Raw genomic sequence first — 24703 nt, 5'->3', positions numbered from 1 at the left:
AAGTCTACAGGAGTAAACCCAATTGGTAGCAGTCTGTACCACCCAGATTTACCTGGTAGCTGTGGCTGAGCAGTCAGACTTCTCTCAAGATGAGTTAGGCCGTATGTGGAGTATACAGGATAGGGCAATTTACACAGTAGAACAAGCAGACACTGATCAGAGATTGAGATATATAATTATTTATTTAAAAACACATCTACGAAAAACACACACGCACTAATACGGCAAACAACTTCAATCACAATTACTATAAGTATATCAATCCCCTAACAATATTTCGACAAGTCTAGGTTCAACGGCACCACTTATTTGCAGACACAGGTGAATGCTTTAACCTAGATGGCACTCTAATATTCGTTAGACAGGGAGAGAAAAGGCAGGGTATGAAATCAACTCAGTACCAACACTTTTACAAAACAAATGCAAGGCGAGCAAGGCAGGGTCGACTGTAAATCAAAGTTCAGAGGCCAGGCCCACTCGGAGAGAGTCAAGGCTGTATGTCCCAAAAAGTATCACAGTGGAAATGCACTTCAAGTCTTTGTAGCAAAATGTCACAGAAAGGTTGGACCAGTTTTAGAACAAAAGTTAAGAAGGTCTGGAGGCGACCCAGTGGAAAGGTAAGGATTTAAGACACCTCACGCTAACCGTCACAAGGGAAGCCAGGCGGACACGGTACCTTGAAGTGGAGAGACAGTACTTTCAGATCTTAAGGGTCTCAAGGAGCTAAGTGATTTGCCTTTAGCTTGGGTCCAGATTGCATAGAACCAGCAGAGTTGGTATTATGCCATTATCAGTCAGAACAGCCCCTGGACCTATGGCACCAGGGCAGCTTTCTGAGCTGCCTCTTTTGCCCTAGATTGTGTGATCAAAGTAATGATTTTCACGTCTGGTTTATCATTTCCCAGCAGACAGTCTACTGGAATGGCATCTTTCACAGCAATGCAGAGATGAGAGGTTTTCCCATTCCAACTGAACTCCATTATAGCAAATGGGCATTGGTGAGACCATTGAATTCCTTATCTAGTTTGGGAGGACTATGGATGGTCTTGTCCTCTCGCACTCACTATCATCGTACAGCATTGATATGCACAGAAGTATCACAAACTGCTGGGGCTCTGCTCCCATTAATGAACACGTGGTCCAGAAAGATTTCTGTGTTCACAGGAACTGCGGGCTCTGTGGGAGTTGCAATACCTTTCTCGCTCAGGGATAGTAAGGTGCCTTTTATGTATTTATTTATTCAGTGTTCACTTGTTAGGCTTTTATTCAGCAAGTAAATACTGTTTCAAAGTGCCCATTCGGCTAACCCCAGACTGATAGGAGTTCATTGTCTAAGATTTCCAGATTATCTATGTCCTCTTCTTCTTCCTCCTACATGAACATAGAGCTAATTATGGCCAGCTTGTTTTTTCCCTTTCATACGGGTACTCCCTTTCTATGACTACAACCCCAGAGTGAAGGCAATCTTGAGGGGCTGTGAATGTGGGTGCTCCAGTGTTAGAGGTTCCCTCACTTCTCCTTTCTGACAGAGCGGACAATGCAGGTGACTGGAATTTCCCATCTGGTTATTGGGGCCCTTTCTTAGCAAGAGACTGCAGGCCTTTGTCCTTAATCTCTTGAAATGTACTTTTCTCAAACCCTTTGCCATCTGGTTGGGATGCAATAGCCACTGCCTTTTTCTGGACGTGTGTAGCCGCAATCAGTTTGGCTGCCTTTGCAAGCTCCTGAGGTTCTGTGATATTCTTGTCCTCTAGATGCTGGTGTAACTCCATCTCACACTCTTTATGTATTCTTTCACATGCTATCATAATGAACATGCCTATAAATGTGCCAACTTTGTTACCTGTGATCCAACCACTCAGATATGTCATGGTTTGATGTGTAAACACCCCAAGGTTTGACTCCCCCTTTTGTCCAGCTCTCTTAAGCTCTTGAGAGAATGTTGTGGGGTTTTGCAGAACTTTTTGAGGACGGTAGCCATCATCTTGGAATAGAACTGCCTCTCTTCAGTAGTTAAGTGAAGAATAACATCAATTCCGGCTGTTGGTAGATGGCTCATAAGGGCTGAACCCCACAACTCCTCTTCTACACCCTGGAGGTGGAAAGCTAACTCCAGCTTTAGAAAACCTGTCAAAAATGTCCTTCCCTTCCACCTACAGCTGGACTAAGCCCTTGGGTAGGTGGCATCTAGGCTTTCCTTGGGAGCCACCTCTGGAGACACTTCCTTCTCCACTGGAGGTTTTGATGGCTTCCTTCTGTGCCTCGAGCTTCATCTTGTGCAGCATCACATATATCCTTTGCTTCTTTTCTGCCAGGGCTTCAGCAGCTGCTAGGGCTATCCTCGTCTCTTACAGGAGGTAGAGTCAATCAGGGTCAAGTCGAGGGGTTTGCTTGTGAGACCTGGCCGAAGCGTGGGAGCCCATGGATGACTGTGACTTGCAGGAGGCTTGTGACCTTTGGGAGACCACTGTGCCTGCCTGGCAGGAGGAATGGTGAGAAGCGCTATCGTGTTACCCTCCTCAGCGGTTTCCGTGCACCCCAGGAGCATGGGCAATAGGGATAAGGGATTCAGCGTACCGCTGGTCCCCGCAGAGCCCTCTATCCCACTAGATTCCTTGATATTTTGGTGGCTTTTTAACAGTTTGGTTTGTTTAACCTTACTGCCTTCAGGGAAACCCTCTCTTGACAGAGGTCCCGCAAGACACTTTCTGTCAAGGTCTGCACTGTGCTCATGTCGAGTTCCATGGTTGTGAAAATACTTTGGCGGTGAAAACTAATGTTAACTGCACACTTTTATTTTGGCAGGCTGAGCTGTAGACACATTCAGTTTCAAATCCCACTTCTGCCACCAGTGTGATAAATTGAATTCTGCTCCACAAGAGGACAAGGACGAGTAGGGATAAAATGGCCCACTTAGCCCTCATACTTCTACAAACCAAAACAAAATGCAATCTTACAGGTAACACAGGGACTGTTAATAGATATACCTCCTTCTCCTTTTGTGGTAACGTGTTAATAGATATACCTCCTTCTCCTTTTGTGGTAACGTGAGTTGAGGGAAGATTATGCTCTTAAGCGGGGTGTGAAGTTTAACCAGTAGCGGTCCAAACAACACAGTATCACAGAGCATAATAAAGGAAATGTCCAATCAAGGTTCTGTAAACACATGTATGCTTTAATCAAACAGACCATTCCCACAAATAAAAATGAAAACATTGTACCAAAACCTACCCCAAAGGAAGGACAGAGAAGATGTGATGGACTGTAGGAAGTAGCACTCTGAGCATAGTTCCAGTGGTTGTAGCTAACATACTAACCACAGAAAGGATATCTTGCTTTAAAACTAAAGCAATCATGACATAACAGTCTCTAGGGTCCCAGTAGACTAAGGGGGAAGTTCAGAGGCAACAGTACCTTGATTCAGTTCATGGTGGGCTGACACAGTCAATCCTAGTGTCAAACGTAGATGTGAGCTGATCAGACTCAGTTTGGGTCTGCGGGATTGTGGAGGCGCCAGTAGCAGGTTGGTGTCAAGGAGTGGCAAAGACAGGTGATCTATGCTCTGTCCGGTAGAAATGCTGAGTGGGGCTTTAGCTGCTGGGACAGATCGGTGAGTGACACAATAGCGGTTTGAGTCATCATGCAACAGTAATTGAAGTTGTGTTCTTGGGTGCCTTAATATGTGATCGATGAGACAGCAGTTCAAAAGCTAGCTGGGATAAGCTGTGGTTGTAACCCCAATTAGAGTCAGTTTATGACTCTCCATTTATTCAGTTTAGGTCCCGCCATTGGACAGTTGCTTGATGCCTAGCAGGTGACAAGCTTAGCCAGGATACAATGCAGCGTTGAGCTGGTTGAAGTTGCAATCAATGAGCGATGTGGTGGTGGGATGAAGCAACCAGCGTCAGCGTCTTCCCTCTTGTTTCAGGTGCGATGAAGACAGAGATAGGTTTGGTGCGGTAGAACAGGGAGCTTTAGTTGGTCTGGTCCTCCAGTTGCTGTGAGGCCCTCTCAGGGGAGTTGAGGATAGGACGGTCCAGTTCAGAGTCTGCTCTCCGAGCTTAGGATATTCTGGAAACAGTCAGTTTCAAATCCAACTTCTGCCACCAGTGTGACAAATTGAATTCTGCTCCACAAGAGGACAAGGACGAGTAGGGATAAAATGGGCCACTTAGTCCTCATACTTCTACAAACCAAAACACAATGCAATCTTACAGGTAAAACAGGGACAGTTAATAGAAATACCTCCTTCGCCTTTTGTGGTAATGTGAGTTGAGGGAAGGCTATGCTCTTAAAAGGAATGTGAAGGTTAACCAGTAGCGGTACAAACAACAGACCATCTGCACATATAACGAATGAAAACATTATACCAAAACCCACCTCAAAGGAAGGACAGAGACGATGTGAGTGACTGTAGGAATTAGCACTGTGAGCATAGTTCCATGGATGGTAGGTAACGTACTAACCACAGAAAGGATATCTTGCTTGAAACCTAAAGCAATCATGATGTAACAGTCTCTAGGGTCTCAGTGAACTAAGGGGGCAGTTCAGAGGCAACAGTACCTTGATTCAGTTAATGGTGGGCTGGCACAGTCAATCCTAGTGTCGAACGTAGATGTGAGCTCATCAGGCTCAGTTTGGGTACGCAGGATTGTGGAGGCGCCAGCAGCAAGTGGGCATCAAGGAGTGGTGAAGACAGGTGATCTGTGCTCTGTGCGGTAGAAATGCTGCTCTCAAGGATGCAGGTCAGTATGGTCCCAGCAGTGCTTTGCAATTTGCCAGGCCAAGCAGGGCTTTAGCTGCTGGGACAGATCGGTGAGTGACACTCCAGGGGTTTGATCCATCATGCAACAGTCATCAAAGTGCTGTTCTTGGGTGCCTCAATATGCGATTGATGAGGCAGCAGTTCAAAAGCTAGCTGGACCAAGCCGTGGTTGTAACCCCATTTAGAGTCTTATGACTCTCCATTTATTTAATTTAGGTCCCGGAATTTGACAGTTGCTTGGGCCGTAGCAGGTGACAAGCTTAGCCAGGATACGATGCAGTGCTGAGCTGGTTGAAGTTGCAATCAATGAGTGATGTGGTGGTGGGACGAAGCAACCAGCATCAGCGTATTCCCTCTTGTTTCAGGTACTATGAACACAGAGCAATAGGTTTGGTGCGGTAGAACAGGGAACTTCAGTTGGTCTGGTCCCCTAGTTGCTGTGAAGCTCTCTCAGGGGAATTTGAGGATAGGACAGTCCAGGTCAGAGTCTGCTCTTCGAGATCAGGATATTCTGGCACAGAACGGTACGTCCTGATCCACAGCAGACGTTGGACCTGATTTGCCCTGAGAGTGGTAGAGAAAAGATCTTCTTTCTGTCTTGCCACTCTCCCAAAGGAAGTTCAGTGAGATCTTCAAAACAAATATGTCACCTTAAAGGATCCGAGAGTATCTGAGTGAATATGATGAAAGGGTGGAAGATCCCTTTGTTTAAAGGAACAAGTCTTCAGGTGATTGTACTAAAGCTAGCCTGCCTTAGTGGTCCAATCACTGCTCTTGAACTGAGTGGACTTTGTCCTTTTAATGTCACACCCAACGTCCTTTGCTCCTGAGGAAGTGGAGTGGACAGGAAGAAGAGGGAGGTACAGTGAGAAACAAGATGATGGAAGCCTCCAACCAGAGCTTTCCTGCCTATCATAATCCCGTCCCTTCTCTTCTCACTGAGAACAACAGCCTATTGAAATGCAGCACCGTGATGTGAGGCTACTCCTTTTGAATGTGTGTGCTCCTTTGATGCCCGGGCACAGGACAGCCACCTGCTGTGACACCATCTCAGGCGCAGGGTGTTACCTGCCCTCACAAAGAGATCAAAGAGGAGGTCTGGCCCTCCCAGTTCTTGACCTGCCATTTCGCAGACTACACCCGGCTGACCAGAATACAGATCACCTTCCACAACAGAGCTGACTCACAGGAGCAGACACATATGTGATATCAATTGGAATGTGGAGATCGTTATTATAAGCAGTACCTTGCATTATGCCTAAACTCAGTAGCTTTTATTTAGAGTTTACCCTGCCATCAGCACGGGTTACTTATGATCATCATAGTTCTGGATATAGGGGGTCATATCTGAAATCCCGCCTTTGTGCTGCAGGGACTCGGCTGTCTCTGTGGCTCTCAAGTGGGCATCTCATGACTGGTCACCCTGCTCTGTGCTACGACTAGAGCAGGGGCCATGGTTTGGGTTACTTATGGAGGGCAGGAGTGCACTATGCTTCTGGTATAGAGTTGATGTACATGGGGAATCTGGCAGATTACTAATTCTGGAGATGGAATTACCCTCATAATTCTATTTCTTAATAAAAAATCAAACAAGCCAGGGCTTTACACCTTTGCCAGACGGAAATCTATGTCAGACAACCGGTAGATGCAAAAGCATATATTTACTGAAGGATACTGAACATAATCACCAATCTCCAGCACACTTTTAGATACAGAATTAGAGGCCTCAAATAACACTCGATTTGAACAAAATATATAAATTGGAAATTAGATCAATTGCCTCCCCCTTTACTTTCTCAGACCAGTTTCTTCATAATACACAATCCCTTGTGGGTGACTAATAAAGTTTATGTAAATTATTGTGGCGAGGACCATTCCTATGAGTTGGAGAGAGTCAATTCTGGTCCTCGTTCATAAAAACGGGGGAAAGGTTGGAACCCTCCAGCTACAGACATTTGGCGATGCTGGACACCAGTTAAAAAAACATCTCATCTTTAATATTAAAAGATTTAAATAAGTGGGAGACGAAGAACTCGCTATTGAAAAAATATCAAAAATATCAAACTGGTTTTCCTGAAGCGCCTAATACGTCGCACAACATATGCACTTTACACAACGTTATGGCAGACACTCTGGCTTCTTTCCGGAAAAAAAATATATTTATGCTTTGTAGATTATTCCAAGGTAATTGAGCATGTTTCTCATATTACATTATGTAAGAAACTGGAGAGCTGGGGTTTGCACCCCTGCCTTCTAAATCTTATAAAACAACTTTATTTAGACACCAGTATAATGGTTTGTATTTATCAGTGCAGCTCTTTAATCAGGAACATACACACTATGCAAGGGCTTGAACAGAGTTGCATACTTGCTATTTAATCTTTACATAGACAATATGGACAAGCCTGCTGAAACTTTCCACCTAGAATCGGCAAGGAGCCCTTTTAAAGGATGAGTTAAGCTGATGATACGTTTTAATTAGACCGTACAGCGATCGACCTTCAACATTCCATGGATGCTTTGCCTGAATATGCAATACTGAATAACATGAAAATGAACCCCCCTCAAGTCGAAGATCATGGGCGGCTTCAAATAAAGCAATTTATCTTCAGGAAGGGGGGCCACAACATAGGCTGACTCTGTGACATTTATGCCACCGGTATTGTACCAGCGATACTGTATGGCCTTGAAGCCCTGCCCTATTTGCACTCTCTTTGGTTGAATAAACCTGAGGGAAAGATTTTGTGCACCTTATTGTCAGTTCCTGAAGGAGAACCAATGGAGGCTATGAGGAGGGAATTGGGAGTTTTATCTATTAAGGCTTCTTGGTTAATCCAGTGTTGCAAGTTTCTTGTAAATCCGCAGACTAATCTAGCTCATAGCTCGACTTTGCTGGGAGCATTAGCATCGCATTAGCACGACAAGAAACGTAATACTTTTTTGCAAGATCTAGAAACAACTGCTTTAAGCCATCTCAAGAATATATGTTTAACCGTTGATCTTGTGCTAACACTTCCCAATTTCCATGTCATATTGAAGAATAAAACAAAGATATTGGACCGCTCTTAAAATATGTCTAAACTTCATACCCAATGTGCTGTGCACCTATTTGACTCAATAGTGCTCTAGGACACCAAGAAGACGTATTATCTATCTCTGACTCAACATTTTGCCCACAATGGAGTAAATTGGTGGTTGGACAAACATACCCTACAATGATAAGAAGTGTTGCTTATGTAAAAATGCGATAGAATCCAGTCGACACATTTTGACCTCATGCAGCATTCTCGACCCGTATTGCATGAAGGGTTACCGAGACTTGGCACGTGCAGGGAATTGGACCACTGATCAACTCTGGTGCACAATTTATGGAGCGGATTCTTTGGTCATCACTGCAGAAGCCCATTCCATATGGAAAATTGCTAAAGAATTACTGGAACCTAGCTCTGTGTGTCATTTGCCAGCTCTCGCTACTTTCAATTGTGTTAAGGTAATTGTTGATGAATGAAAATCTTTGTAACAATATTACCCTTTAAGCTTGTCTATTGTGATTAATTATTTATTGAATGGAATTTTAATGATGATACATGTGATGATATATGTTTTTTCTCCCTCATGATTATTTGTGTACATTTTTAGAGGTTGAATCTTTTAATCAAAAGCACTTAATAAAGAATACATACGTTCAAAAAATACAATTTACAAAACAGGAATAACATATTTAATTCTTGCATGCATTACAAAAGGACACACTCATACATATGACTTTCGAAAACCTTAGAATTTCTGAATTATGGGGGAAAATCTGGAAGGTTATGTGAGTCATGATGCCAGTCCAAAGAAATATATAATAAAAGCAGACCTATGCTAAATCATCAGAAGCACTGAGCGCACTGAATAAATTAAACTACCACCAAAAAAGTTACAGGATCTTCTTAGTGCCAAGCAATAAAGGCCATAGCCAACAATTGGACAGCTGCAGATTCACTTTCTGCTCACACAGGGCCCGATTCATGTACTATTTGCCCGGTTCAAAGTGAATTTGCACTGTGGAAAAGTGACTTTGCACTGCCGACACAAACCCTGATTCATGGCAGTGTGCAAAGTGTATTTTTGCAGTGCAAAGTCTGGGCAAAGTCAGCGCAAAGTAATTTTTGCAGTTCAAAATGACTTTGAACGGAGTTTGCACGGCAAAAATACACTTTGCACAGTTCCATGGATCAGGGTTTTTGACGGCAGTTCAAAGTCCCTTTTCAGCAGTGCAAATTCACTTTGAACCAGGCAAATATTTCATGAATCTGGCCCATAGTGTGTGGTCCTCCTCAAAAGCAAAAAAGAGAAATCTCAGATTGCGAACAACCAGGGGTGTTGCTAGGTCTGGAAAAGATCTGGGTCAACACCAATATCTGGACTGTCGGGACTCGGGGGCTAGCTAGCCTTTTGGTTGTAGCCCTAAACCTCTATCCGGGGCTACAAACAAAAGATCTGGGGCATAAGCCCCCTGAGTAACCCAGCCCCACACCCGTAGCAACACCTCTGTGAACAGCTCCTACCACTCATGCTGGCACCAAAGCCAGGTGCACCGGTAATTCTTTCTCGATCATAAAATGATGCATTATGTTATGTGGTCTGACATATTCTACTACTGCACCGACTTCAATGCAATGTTAAGGCAGAAAAGGGTGACGCAGTGGTAATCCTGTTTTCATGCTCTTTTTCAAGCAACCAGTGCACAATGCTACATACTCACATCGCCCATAGTCGGCTCGTGGCACGTAGAACACAGAAGGAGACGAAGAGCCTCGTTTACAAAAACACATTCCAGTCAGAAAAGCTTTGTAAATCAAGACGGCGGTCTTGGAATGCCGTTTAAAATTAGGCCTCTATGGCGGACTTTCTTTCTGCGCATACTTTCAGACCATAACCACTCCAAGTAGCAAATTAATATCGACATAGTTTTCGCAGCGTGTGTGTCCCAAAAATCTTTGGAAGTCGGAAAACCAAGATAAAAGCAGCAGGAGTATGTACTTGTGGATAATACGGAATCGACAGTTGCAAGGCTAGTGTGAAGAAATAATGGGCTCTGACGCAACGCCAGTGCTCCCTGGCAGAACCACGGCGCTCGATATTTCCTTTGTATTACTGTGAAATAGGCAAGAGGCGTGTTATCGCAGTACAGATACGAGCATATTAGGCCTGCGTCGGAGCGCATGGGAGTTTAATGTGTGCAATTGTGGATGACAGATGCATGGGTTGAGAAGCGACTGCGGCTTCGTAACATCTCGCGGAGGCACGTTTTCCGGTGTTTAAATGAATCATGCAGCCGCTCTGTGAATACATCTAGGCGCTCGGCATTTCCCAAGCAAGTCCTGCATTACCGACAGAAAGCAATGCGAAAAAATTCCCAGTGGAATCATGCAAGTTTGAAACTACCGGTTCCATTTCTGTGTGCTGCCAGATAGTGGTAATCATTGGAACGCCACATTTTATTTTGCAATCACTTGTTGCATACTTTCGAATGGCTTTTGGATTCCTGAGCCTGGCCCTTTCCAAATGCCGCAAACAAACAACAGGCTGCAGTGGTAAAAAATAAATTAGACAGAGCAACACATGCCTGTTCTTGATCACTAATGTCAACAATGACAGTTGGTGTCAGCCTTTCACCACGAATCCGGGAGCAAGGTAATTGGCCTGATTACTTCCTAGCAATCTTCATTAAGCTGAGTTCAAGTCTTCCTCGTCACAGTACTTACATATGTGAATCGAAGGCTCCCCAAGACAACCTCTACCTGCTATCCTTTCAAAAAGGTCTTAGAAAAAAGGTTCAAGTCCTTGCCTCAGTATGTCTTCTATATTTGCTTAATTGTAAGCTTTGTCAGTACCATCTCACCAATTACACTACAACAACCCTACCCCAGATCCAGTTCAAAACCAAGTGGAAGTAGGACAGGGTGGCTGGTGGTGAACTAGAAAGTCTAGGAGATGGGGTAATGAAGATTACTAGTACGTATTTTGGTCAGTAGCTCTTTGTCACTATTTCTTCTCACAGTCCTTGTGTGTTGTTCTACAAAGCATTATCCCAATAAGGAAAATATGATTTAATGATACAAAATCATTGAGACACAGAAAGCAACAGAGCCTTTTTCAATGGACACTAGGCCATTTTATATGGCACACGAAAGTAGTGACCACAGCCCAGATAGCCAAATGTCCTGGATCAATTCACCCACACATCACAGAGAGGACACTGATCAGCCATGTGAAGATCTACCCAGGAACGGGGGGAGCAGGGGAGAACCTGACTCTGAACTTGGAGTGGAAATGGCCAATAGGATCCAAGGACTAATGGTCAAAGAAGTAGGCTTAAGGATTCTCTTATAATTCCAAAAATTGACAAAGAAGGAATCAACCATTTGAAATGTTTGGTATTCTATGCTATAAAATAAGCATGAGAGCTCGGGCGTCATCCAGGGAGTGAGGCCTGCTAGTCATCTCTTAGGGAGATTCAACCTATTAGACAGGGACAACTACGTCCTGGTTGACATGAAGTAAACCTAGGTAAAACACATTTGACTTAAACTGAGACACCCAAATATTCTGCATTTTGGTGAATCGTGTTGTTCTGAACATTTTCAGTGGTGTGGGCAAAGTTGCATAGCTTGTAAAATGACATATAGATCCCATGAAGTTGACATAGGTCGCAATATTATTTGGACTCAGAAATCTTTCTCGAACTGCAACACGGACCATGTAGTGAACATGGTGACGTGCCCTTGCGGCCTTCATTATATCGGAAAAAACAATCGTAAGATATAAAGTTGGATTAATGAACATAAGAGTTGTATTAAGAACAAAACTCTTCAAGCTCCGATGGTTAAACACTTTGTTGAGAAATCACACAGTTTCGAGAGATTCAGCTGGACAGTGTTATTGGTAGTTAAAGCCAACACCCAGTTTATTCAAAATCAGAAACTCTTACAGAAAGAACAACAAATCATTTTCCAAACTCATAGCGACCTTCATGGGCTTAATGATGCCATTGAGTGGCACAAAGTTAATTGAGTGCCCTAGCAGCATCCTGTCCTAGTCTTATAACTTCTTGCGTTGGGGTTGCCCTTGATGTATTCCTTCACCCCACAAAAAAACACCCTTCTTTCTCTGTAGACACCTTGTGAACCCTTTATTTTTATGACATCTACTGTTTGGGTTATTGCAGGAGAAACTGTCATCAAAGGCTTCATGTTACTTTCACTTGTATACCTTGCAGTTCCTCTCTCCACCAGTAGGGTATCTTTACTATTAGACCTAGGCTGTGGCAGCAATACTAATAAGGGACTACACCTTCTCCCTTCCACCTTTCTAGTATGACTATCTAGTAATGGCTGACCGCATTGTGTGTTCTCCCGCGGGCTGCCGGGAATTTAGTTGCCTTTTTAAGCAGGCGCACAATTGGAGTGCCGTCTACAAGGGAACGTCTTCTATGAACGCCCGAATCCCGACCCCAGGATGCACTTCCCGAAGGAACATTGCTCTTTCGCAGCTCTCTCTAGGCGCGGAGCTCTCTGAGCACCAGCATAGGGTAAGTGTCCGTATAGACACGTAGAAGGACGCGGGAGAGATATCTCACTGATACCCCATGGGGATCGGTACGTTGGGATGTTCAGTTTGACTGCCAAAACCGTCATACTCACTTTACTCGCCCTTTTTCTAATTATGTTTAGTGGACATTAGCCATCCTCGTTTGGCGCTGCCCTTGGATGAATGAATGTACTCAACATCTACCAGAAGCTTGGATAACTCCACAATCACCTTGCAGCCATATCCCCTTGTTTACAAGGTAAGAGGTGAACTGCTTTATGCCTTCCTTCTTAGAGCAGCAGGGATATGTCTTTCTAGCCTCTTAGCTTCTTTAGGGAACTATTAGGTTCCGTTTTTGAACACTTTGGATGACGTTTGGAACATACTTTGTTTTCTCTCTGGGATCTATCTATTTGTTTTGTAATGAAAGCTTAATTCTATATTTTACCTGGATGGGATGCACACGCACAAATAACATATGGCAGTTAGAGGCTCTATATTAGTAGTTGTTGATACAATCTGTATGTATTTTTCACAGATACTGAAAACTGTAAGGGGTACATTTATTGTTTGAAGACGGAAATATACCCAGCCTTCCCCCGCACTACTACCACTCTGATGCTAGGTAATGGTAGTATTTGGTTCTCTGTTGCCCTGCTAATACAAATTAAATTTGTTTTCTCAGTAGTGAATACTTGTACTCACACAGTGTTTGTTTTTTTTAAATGTTTTTCAGCAGCACCAATTTCGTTTGAGCACTTCATAATATTAAAGTGCCATATTGATTGATAAAGAGAAAGTGACGGAACAATAAAACATCCTCTTGAAGAATGTTCAAATGAAAATATACCAACTGAAACATGTCGAGGCATTACACCAGTTATTAGATCATCTGGTCTGTGTATTTGTGTCTTTATTGACCAATAATTTTTTCCTCTCCTGTACATGTCATATTAAGCTGTAAAAAGGAGTAGTGCTCCAGTCCAGTCAAAGACTAAAGATGAATTGCTACAATGTACTTGTCACTATTGAGCTTGGTGTCACCTGCACTTTATAAATGTTTTTAGAGCTTTTTAACATCTGTATGTTTTTTATGATGTTTTTTAATTAATATTAATAACATTTGTATATTATGATAACATTTTGGTGCAGCTGATTGTTTCTCTCTACCTTTGCTATTTGTATTTTGTCTCTCTAAACCCTTTTTGAAAGGTAGAGATGTCCTTATTACCTTAGGGAGTAAGTGTTCTGAAGGGGTTCCCCCCTTAGTATATTTTTGTGGGAAAAGTTGTGCCATCATCTTGTAGCTAGGCGGAATGACCATTTTGAGTTTTACCATGTCTAGAACACCTACAATTTCTGGGAGAGACCGAAGTATGTGTAGGAGGTTCAACGCAATGGCTCTGGAGCAGAAAGGTGATCAGAAGTACAGATCTTAACTACTGATTAGTGCATTATTTTATATTTCTTCAGCTTAGTAAAGACAATAATTTCTAATTCATTAGCATTAACAATCAAGGTATTATTTCCCTCGTAGGAGTCATATGTAATTAGTTTGCGCTAGACGCCAATCAGGGTTAGATATAATAATATGTCATGAGCAAAAGCTAGCCAATCAAGAGAAAAATATCAAAATCAAATTGAAAAAGAACTAATTTTGCCCCAAAGGTCCGAGATATCTGAAATGGAAAGATTACATATTATGTGTGCCAATACACAACCCTATTGCAGACCAGAAGATTTAGAAATAGATGGCAATAGTTTACCCTCTGTCTTTGATCTTACTTGAAATTGAGAGTTCCTATGCAGCAACATAATTATTTTTTTTATTTTTATCCAACCCCCATATATAGACCATTTTGTTAGCTTATACCATGAAAGTTCTCAAACTACCCTGTCAAAAGCACCGGCGATAGCTTTGTTGCTATATAAAACGTGTCTCCATATCTGACCAAATATTGTGCATGCATTAAAGCCAACAGGCTGCCATTACGTGTCATACTCATTTATTTTCTGAAAACCTGCTTGAAATTTAATGAGTCTCCCACTCACCTTGACTCACAATCCTAGCTCCTTTAATATAAGCAATGCAAAAATCTTGCTTGGAATGTACCAAATTGCTTTAGCTGTATAGTCAGAAGTCTTCTCCCTATCTCCTTTCTTGTAGACAGGCAATAAGTAAGCTGCCTGCCTAGAAGTAGCAGATTGTTAAGTTTGGTGATATTGGTGAATAAAATCCTGAGTAAATGTGACCATGAAAATGTATTATACTTTATTGCAAGCAGTGACAGCTTATCTGGACCAGCCACTCTTGAATTTTTTGATTTCAAGATCACATTTGATATGTCTTCTTGTTCAAATTTGCAAAAAACAAGGGGGGTCCTGGGAGTCTCTCTGCCAGACATTAGTCTTGGTTGTGAAAGCCTTACCAAGATTCTTTAACTCACTATCTTTCACAGAGGAGAAATATCCTAAACATATCAGTCGTTGTCCTGCCCAGGGGTAGTCCAGCACTGAAGTGCTAGGCAAATCTCCTCTGAACAAGAGTACCAACAGCAAACTCAGACACGTGTTTCGGTCTGGTTGGACCTCATCAGTAGGGTGGCTCTGTGCCTCTCCAAGAATAGTGATCAAGGGGTCCACGTCTGGATTGCCCTAGTAATTTAGGATGATACTCAAAGTTATTTAAACATGCAAAGAACAAGGGGGGGTTCTGGGATTCTTTCTGCCAGACATTAGTCATGGTTGCAAGAGCCTTACCCAGATTCTTTAGCTCACTATCTTTCACAGAGGAGAAATATCCCAAACATATCTGTCTTTTTTCCTGCCATGGGCCAGTCCAGAACCAAAATGCTAGGCAATTGTCCTCTGAACAAGAGTACCAACAGCAACCCCAGACACGTGTTATGGTCTGGTTTCAACTCATTAGTAGGGTGGATCTGTGCCTCTCCAAGAATACTGAGCAAGGGGTCCACGTCGGTATTGCCCTAGTAACTTAGAGTGAGACCCAAATATGCCAAACCACTTATATAAGGATTGCCAGAGAACACAGGTTGTCACTTCCTCAATATTTATCCAATGATTTAACCTGCATAAAATATTACTCCCCGTAATTCCTCATCAATGAAATAACACATTTCAGAAATAATTCTGTTGGTTGTTAGACTTGCAAACGCAACCCCCAACATTTTGAGGAGTTCTTCCCCAGGAGATTATGGGACTAAGTCACAGAAGCGTTGTATAATGTTGCAATGCCATTGGAAAATGCTCTGTGAATCAGGCCTTATTTGTTGGCTGCATAAGCCATCCATAAAATGCATCAGACATGTAAGTCCTGTTAACCAATTGTAATATTGTTGGTTCAATTTAGTCTTTTTATAACTGATAGAATAGTTGTTAACTTGCCCTTTTTTCCCTTTTTTTAAATGCCATATGGATATCAAAGCTATGTTGGCACTGGTGCATCTGAGGCGCCTACCCTTTTAAGAGATGTGTTTGTAATCTCTGCCATTCTGTAATCTCTGGTGTTATGTACGTTATCAACACTAAACACATACTTTAAATACATAGTTTCCTCTTCATAATATACATTATTTAAGAGAACTGCAAACCTTCTTCATATATGGGGAAGTGCCATTGCCCCCCCCTATCAATAGTTAGAAAGAATTCCTAATGTCAGATGATCAATGCTTTCAAAAGAAGGGCCAGATAACCCAAATGTACATGAGAAATAAGAGTGATTACTAAATTCTGCAAACACAATATTTAAGGGTGAGCATCTATCAAGCAATGGAATAGTTAGAACAATATAATTAATTAAAGATTGACGTTGCCCCATATGCCTCGAGACCTGTCACATTTCCAAATATATAAGCAAAAACAATCCCCAACTCTCCATCAACTCACTCCGACTCGCTGCCCTAATCATACTTCCAGTAGTATACATCTGATTCTTATGCTTTCCATAGTCCTCTAAACAGTCAACATCTAAATGACAAATACAATTCAATCCCCAGCAACCAATATTGTAAGCTTGATACCCATTTCCAACCACTCTGCAAATAGAAGGTTTAAGTCCTCAAAAAGTGATTTATGAGATTGTAAATCATTATTCCAGCGCACATTATCCTATGAGAGTTCAATATCCCAAGCTTGATGCTCCACACATATTTCTAGTGGCAAAAACCAGTCATCAACAGTCACTGCTAAGTCCCCTCGTAGTCTTATTTTATATGAAAGTTTTATGAGCCAAGTTTCTTGTACAAGAATCAAACCACATTCTGAAAAAGGGGGATGACATCTGCATTCTTTGAGTAGTGACTGTGTCCCCTACTGTTTCACCACAACATTGTAGTAGGTGTAGCACTAAAGATGATTCAAGGTTTTAGAATTGGGGATGTATGTGGCTAAAGTTGTAGGTGGCCATGGCCAATCCATATCCAGGGAGACAACCCTCTTTGATCCATTGGCAAAGGAGATGAGTCTTTTAATGTGCTGACCGCACTCCACTGAGTATTGTTAATGGTGATTGCTTAAATAGGTTTTACTCAGTAGTGGGAGCTTTGCAGAGTTCCTCGTTTGGGCAATCAGTGGTCTTGGGGGGAATGACGGAGGTAAATAACCATCTATCTAAAGCAATTCAACTGTTTGAGAGTAGAAATGAGCTACCGACTTATCAGACCTCTCATGTTGAAAAAAAAATTAAGTCAATAAATGAGGAGTCAATACACCTCCACGTAGCAATATGTGAAACAACTAGCAGTAGCTTAGAGCAGTTTAAATGCACACATTCTGGGCCTGATTCATGGAAGTTTTTATAATGGTGCATTTTCCCACAGGAAAATGTTCCATAAATCAGGCCCTCTCTGTCCTGAAGCAAAACCCTAGATCAAATTATTAGTTCTTCTCTATTGTCCACATTGTGCATCAAGACACCATGATTTGGCAATGAAGTGCTGGGAAGGAATTTTATATTCAAAGTTTTGCCAACCGCGTTAGAATCAACTAAATGATTATGGACAAACGTTTTCACCAGCAAGTCATTAGTATCCATAATGTCTTAAATGATGTGTAGCATCTTTTTGATGAATGCCTCTTTGAGGCGTTTTTTCTTTGTTTTCTTTTTGATATCACATCTGTGTGTAGTTCCTCGCCCCGCGTCCTAAAAACTGTTTCTGGAAGAGTAAAACATCCCATAAATGTCCACGATGAGCGCTTCCTATTAGCATTAGCAATTTTTTTGTTTCTAAGATATTTTAACTGTTATTAAGAGATGGCCACTTGAGATCCAAAGGTAAGTGGGTGTGACGTTTTGCACGTCATGTTATTCCTTGCGACATTTTGGATCAGTGATTTTAAAAGATCTGGCGAGAAACTCAGTCTGTCATCATTATTTATTGACACAGCGACCAAGTCCATACATGTTAAGATCAAAGAAGGATTGACCTATGCGCAATTACCATTTTGGGCTTCTAATGACTGGGAGGTTGGATTTAACCCTTCAAGCTCATTGTTGGAATACATCTTATTTAAGTGAACCAGGCTTTGACCTAATAGTTATTCGAATTCCCGTATGGGACTGGACCACCTCTTTAATATGGTCATGTAACATTACCATTGACTGTAGGACTATATTAAATGCTGAGTTTGATGAAGGGCCCACAACATCCATTGGGTGGGTGCCTAGAAAGCTACCATTGTGTCCTAAATTACTAATAATACCCTTAATAGGATTCTCCCATTGTTTTCATGAAGTGAATGACTTTTTTGTAATTTGCTTTGTCGATTACATTTAATGTTTGTTGATATGTGTGGGTTAAGGGGTAAAAGGGGTGTGGGGTGGTAGTGAAGTGGAAGATGGGCATTTAGCAAAAACTAAATCAAAGTACACAAAGTAAATTACAACAAATAGATACTTTTGGTTGAATTGACATAGAACCCTAATAGGAATACTGGGAGTTGTTTGCCACACGATAGATTCGCTAATAGTCTAAGTCAACATTTCTTTGTACAGGATGAACTTCAGAAACAACACTGTTTGTATGATCTTCATTTTCCCAGCACAAATCTGTACAGAGTCTCAGAAATGATGCATCCAGCGCAATTGAGTGACCTCAGATTGCTGTGTTATTGTGTAGAGTGAGAGCCTTGTATGGGGTGGTTTTAGATGGTTAGTTGGGCTTAGTTGGTTGTGAGAAATAACTTGTAATTTTACCCATATGTTTTTTGTGAACTGAAGTTTGTGTAAACTCAACCATCTACCCACATGCCTGCCTCTCTGCCAATATATTTTCCATGAGACTGTGAGGTCGAAGTAGTAAAGTTGACTGGCAAATTCTTAATATGAAAATTATAGTCATGACATTGCTGTGTCGACAAGTCAGCTTACCCTATCACCTCACTGGCTTGCAGCTAAGTTTGCTACAGCTGACTGCTGAAGAATGTACTTGTGTGACGCAATTTCACGCCGGCCTCTATGCTCTAAATGTAATTTTAAAGATAGTTCTCCCTTTCCTGCAACACAGTAACAATCCACAGGTGAAACAGCCTGCAACGCAAGTTCCAGTTGCACAGATAGACTGCAATTGTGGGAACTACGTCTGGGCCATATCCGTGATCCAAATGTGATTTTATAGATACGCCGCCATCTGTTGTAACACAGTAACTATCATCAGGAAAACAGCATGCAAACAAAGTTTCAGTTTTACAGGTAGACTGCACTTGCACGACGCACTTGCACACTATGTTCCACGCAGAAAACGTGTTTTTTTTAGATACTCCTCCCTCTATTGCAACACATCAACAATCCACAAGGAAACCACGCACAATCCAAGTTCCCATCACACATGTAACTGTACTTAAACAATCCACTACTGTGCCATGCTCCAAACGTGTTTTAATATATACTCCTCCCTTTGTTGCAACACAGTAACGATCCATAGGGAAACAGAGTGCAAACCACGTTCCATTCACACAGGTAAACTGCAGTTGTGTGATGCACTTTTGTACCATGCTCCAGGCTCCAAATGTGATTTTATAGATTCTCCTCCCTGAATGCTATATAGTAACAGTCATCAGGGAAACATCCTGCAAACCAATTTCCAGTCGCAATTGCGCAACACACGTCCAGCCTTGTTCTGCTCTCCAAATGTGATTTTATAAGTATTCCTTTCCCTGTTGCCACACAATAACAATCCACAGGCCCTGGCTACCCCTTCCTTAATGAATCTTGGTCTCAGGCCACTGCTTTGCCCTTTGTGGTCTTACAGTAAGCTCTTTTGTGAAAGCTCACTCCTCCTCCCACAATGTTCTCTACCTAGGGCCAACCCTGCCCAGGGGAACCTTCCCACACTAGCTATCTAAGAGTATTCCTTGCTGATACTCTTCATAATTTACTGTGACCTCCTTCACCAACTCATTCACCACCACATCATGTCCTTGTCCTCCTCTTTACCTTTTACATCCACCTCCACCACTACCTCTCACTTCCAACCACCACTCCAAACCCTGGTCACAAACCTCTGTTGCTTATTCCATCACCTGTCCACCACTAACTTCTGCTCACTATCCTCCTCCTGAGTTCTTTTCTCCTTCTCCCGATCGTTTTCCTCTTGCTTCTGGTGCTTCCCCATAAATCCCCTATTGTTCATTGCCAATCCCTTTTTCTCTTTCAGGTTGGCATTTCCTCTCTCAACTATTCTCCCCTGGGAGCCATACGCCAAACATCCTCCTGATGTTTCTTCTCTGCTACCACTTTCTCCCAATGTCCACCAACCACCTGTTCTTTCCCACCATCATCCTCCTGTTCTATTCCTTATACTTCGTGATCGCTCCCACCAACACCCTGTTCTCCTCCCATATCCTCCTGTTCTATTCCACAAATCACTTATTATTTTCCACCCATCACCTGTTCTTTCACACCAATCTCCTGTTTTTTTTTCCACCATCTCCTTTTATTTTCCACCAACTTCCCACTTCCACCAACCTTCATTTCTCCACCATTCTCTTGATTCTCTCCACCAACCTCCATCTGATGTTTCTCAACCTCCTTACCGTCAGCAATCACCATCTTCTCCTCCCTTACCTCCAGACTCTCTGCCATTCTTCCATAATTCAGTGGCAGGGACCAGGTACACGAAGACATACATGTATGTGGGTCTCCACGGCCACATTTTGGTAATTTGCATGGCAGAGTGCAAAAGTGCAGGGCAAAAGGAAGCAAGCAAGCCTTATGCTGCCTTTTGCCTTGCAGTTTTGCACTACGCTGTGCAAATTGAGTAAACGCTGCCTGCCATGTATTACAATGAATCCCTGGGGAGACCGCTTGCTTTTGCTTTTTTGTTGCATCCACAACATTTGCGCCGGCATGAGAATCTATACCGGAGCAAATACTAGGAGTATTTGTATGGTGGAGAGGAACGGAGCAGTAGAAATCACAAGTTGCATTTGGCCCCCATATCTGCCATACAAATGTAGGAACATTGGGTGTGATTTAAGAAACATACATAAACACCTTAAGCAAGGCTTGAACGCATGTTTCTCATATTATACTCCTCAACAAAATTAGGTCATATGTATCTGGAAAAGTGTAAATCCCTCTACTGTTAACAATTGTGGGAGCCATCTACAGTGAATTACTTTAGAATATGCCTGCTTCTACCAATAAAGCTACAATCATAGGGGGGCGTGGCCAAGCGAAGATGGAGACGGTCATCTAATCCAGAGCTGCCGTCTCGGCGTACTTTTATTTTAATAACTGTGCCCCACTTAAAAAATGTTATTTTTATTTATATTGCACTCATACACAAGTGTTTCAGAGCGTGAAAACGTGGCCAAATACATTTTCCAGCCTTTTTTCATGAACCGGGGCAAAATTTTATGACGCTGCTGAGCCCGTGTGCACCGGCATATCAGGAGGAAACGTTTGTTAATGTGCATCCAGAGGTGCGGCCTGCAGCAGCGGGGGTCGCGTAAAGAAATATCCGACGCGTTCAGTCAGCTGGTTGGCTGACACGTCGTGGACATGCCGGCAGACGTGAGGAAGCACGTTTTGTCCATAACAAAGGCACGAGCAATGATTAAAAGGCTCAAGCATTTATTTAAAGGTACAGCATCGCAGATTCATGGTTTTTCAAGTATACATTTATCAAGAAATTGCTTTTTGTTGAACATTATTTCTCATTGTTTAAACTGATAATAACTCTCTGAACAAAATTGGAAGTTAACAAGTGTTTCTTGGCTGGTTTCTCTTAAAGTATGGCTCATATTCACAAACTTTTATTTATAAAAGAAGATTTTTCATTTTTGCCATAAAATATTTTCAGTGAAGCAATGTCATACCCTGCATGTATGAACTTCTATAATGGAACTAGCTGATGCAGCACTCTCACCATAATGGTATAAGTAAAAATGGAAATACAATAAGGATGTACAGCTACTGACTTGCATATTAATATACTCATGGCCCAATACTAAAAAGAATTTTATTCTAACAAGTGATGTCCTTTGCCTCATCCTGTGAGAGGTGTGTTTTTTATTATTCATTCAGCCTTAAATTGGGACTTTACTTATATTAATACCTTACAGACAGCCTCAGCATGGCTTCAAATAAAGGTCCTTCAAATGATTTGCCAGCAACATATACTGGCAATGCTCCTAAAAGGCAAAAAAGCAAATCTCTTGCGCCGAAAGAAGACATACCGGACCCAGTCATGCGAGCCACTTTCGTCATAATCAAATCACTTAAGCCATTCATGGAAGCTTTCTCACGTGATTGTGCCGGGTACGTGTATTTCAGGGGTTTTCTGGAAGTTTCACACGCAATTGTGCTGGGTACGTGTATTTCAGGGGTGCGCGGGAAGTGCCACATGCGATTTCAGCAGGGTACGTGCATTTCGGGGTGCACGGGAAGTTCCACATGCGATTGGGCTGGGTACGTGTATTTCAGGGGTGCGCTGGAAGTTTCACACGCGATTGTGCTGGGTACATGTATTTCAGGGGTGCGCGGGAAGTTTCACACGCGATTGTGCTGGGTACGTGTATTTCAGGGGTGCGCGGGAAGTTTCACACGCGATTGTGCTGGGTACGTGTATTTCAGGGGTGTGCGGGAAGTTTCACACGTGAATGTGCCGGGAGCGTGTATTTCAGGGGTGCGCGGGAAGTTTCACACGCGATTGTGCTGGGTACGTGTATTTCAGGGGTGCACGGGAAGTTTCACACGCGATTGTGCTGGGTACGTGTATTTCAGGGGTGTGCGGGAAGTGCCACACGTGATTTCAGCAGGGGATGTGCATTTCAGGGTGCGCGGGAAGTTCCACACGCGATTGGGCTGGGTACATGTATTTCAGGGGTGCACGGGAAGTTTCACACGCGATTGTGCTGGGTATGTGTATTTCAGGGGTGCGCGGGAAGTTTCACACGCGATTGTGCTGGGTATGTGTATTTCAGGGGTGCGTGGGAAGTTTCACACACGATTGTGCTGGGTACGTTTATTTCAGGGGTGCGCAGGAAGTTTCACACGCGATTTTGCTGGGTACGTGTATTTCAGGGGTGCGCGGGAAGTTTCACATGCGAATGTGCCCGGTACGTGTATTTCAGGGGTTTTTGGGAAGTTTCACACGCGATTTCAGCAGGGTACATGCATTTCGGGGAATGCAGGAAGTTCCACACACGATTGGGCTGGGTACGTATATGTCAGGGGTGTGCGGGAAGTTTCACACGTGAATGTGCCGGGAGCGTGTATTTCAGGGGTTTTCGGGAAGTTTCACACGCGATTGTGCTGGGTACGTGTATTTCAGGGGTGCGCGGGAAGTGCCACACGCGATTTCAGCAGGGTACGTGCATTTTGGGGTATGCAGGAAGTTCCACACGCGATTGGGCTGGGTACGTATATTTCAGGGGTGCGCGGGAAGTTTCACGCGCGATTGTGCTGGGTACGTGTATTTCAGGGGTGCACGGGAAGTTTCACACGCGATTCTAGGAGGGTAAGTGTATTTCGGGTGCGCGGGAAGTTTCACACGCGATTGTGCTGGGTACGTGTATTTCAGGGGTATGCGGGAAGTGCCACATGCGATTCCAGCAGGGTAAGTGTATTTCGGGGTGCGTGGGAAGTTTCACACGCGATTCCAGCAGGGTACGTGTATTTCGGGGTGTGCAGGAAGTTTCACACGCGATTGTGCTGGGTATGTGTATTTCAGGGGTGCGCGGGAAGTGCCACACGTGATTTCAGCAGGGTACGTGCATTTCAGGGTGCGCGGGAAATTCGACACGCAATTGGGCTGGGTACGTGTATTTCAGGGGTGCGCGGGAGGTTTCACACGCGACTGGGCCTGGCAGAGCGGGCTACGTGTATTCCTGTGGTGGGCGGGAAGATTTACACGGTCGCCTACAACGCGCCAAAAAAGACGGTCCAATCCGGAAACATGTACGCCAGTATGAAGCTGGCGTACGTCGACTCGCAGGAAGCAGGCGTACGTTGACACGTGCAGCATAAAAGTGCACGCAAACAACAAACAAGCTCATACGCCAGGATGAATATACCGTTCCTAGCAGCAGTGGCCGAGGGATACCGCAGGAGGAGGAGGAGGATAGTCAGGGCCAGAATCTTCACACCCAGAACCAGCCTTTTTGGGATGCCTGATGACCAGGTGTATGGGAGGTACAGGTTTCCACCTCACATAATACTCGACCTGGTCAGTGAGTGGGAGGATGACCTCACATCACGCACCCTCTGCTCCCAAGCACTCACCCCCCTGGAGAAGGTCCTCAATGTACTGCACTTCTTGGCTACCAGATCATTTCAGCGGACAAGTGCCATAGTGGGGGGGGGTGTCACAGGCCACGCAGTCACGGTGCCTACACCAGGTGTTGGCCATCATCACTTCACGCCCATCAGTCCACAGGCACATATACCTGCCCAGAACACCTGCAGAAAGGCAGGCTGCCGCCCAGGATTTCTATGGGGTGGCACAATTCCCCAAAGTGCTAGGTGCCATTGATTGCACCCATGTGGCTCTACGTCCCCCCAGGGCATCTGAGCACATCTATAGAAACTGCAAGCACTGGCATTCCATCAATGTCCAGGTAGTATGTCCAGGTAGTATGTGATGCCAAGGGAATCATCACCTCAGTATGTGCCAACTATTCAGGGTCCCCCCACGACAGCTTCATTTACAGAATGACAACCCTAAACCGGAAAATGGAAGCTGGGCGGCATGGTGATGCATGGCTGCTTGGTGAGTATACAGAGTAATGTCACTACTCCACTAATGATACCCATCACCACCTCCCCAGGGGACAGTGCCTACCCTCTGAGAACCCACATGATGATGCCAATTCGGAACCCCATCACGCCTCCCGAGG

This window comes from Ambystoma mexicanum, chromosome 6q, assembly GCF_040938575.1.
Source record: "Ambystoma mexicanum isolate Mex_15411 chromosome 6q, UKY_AmexF1_1, whole genome shotgun sequence".
Lineage (NCBI taxonomy): Eukaryota > Metazoa > Chordata > Amphibia > Caudata > Ambystomatidae > Ambystoma > Ambystoma mexicanum.
This window is presented reverse-complemented; position numbering follows the sequence as displayed.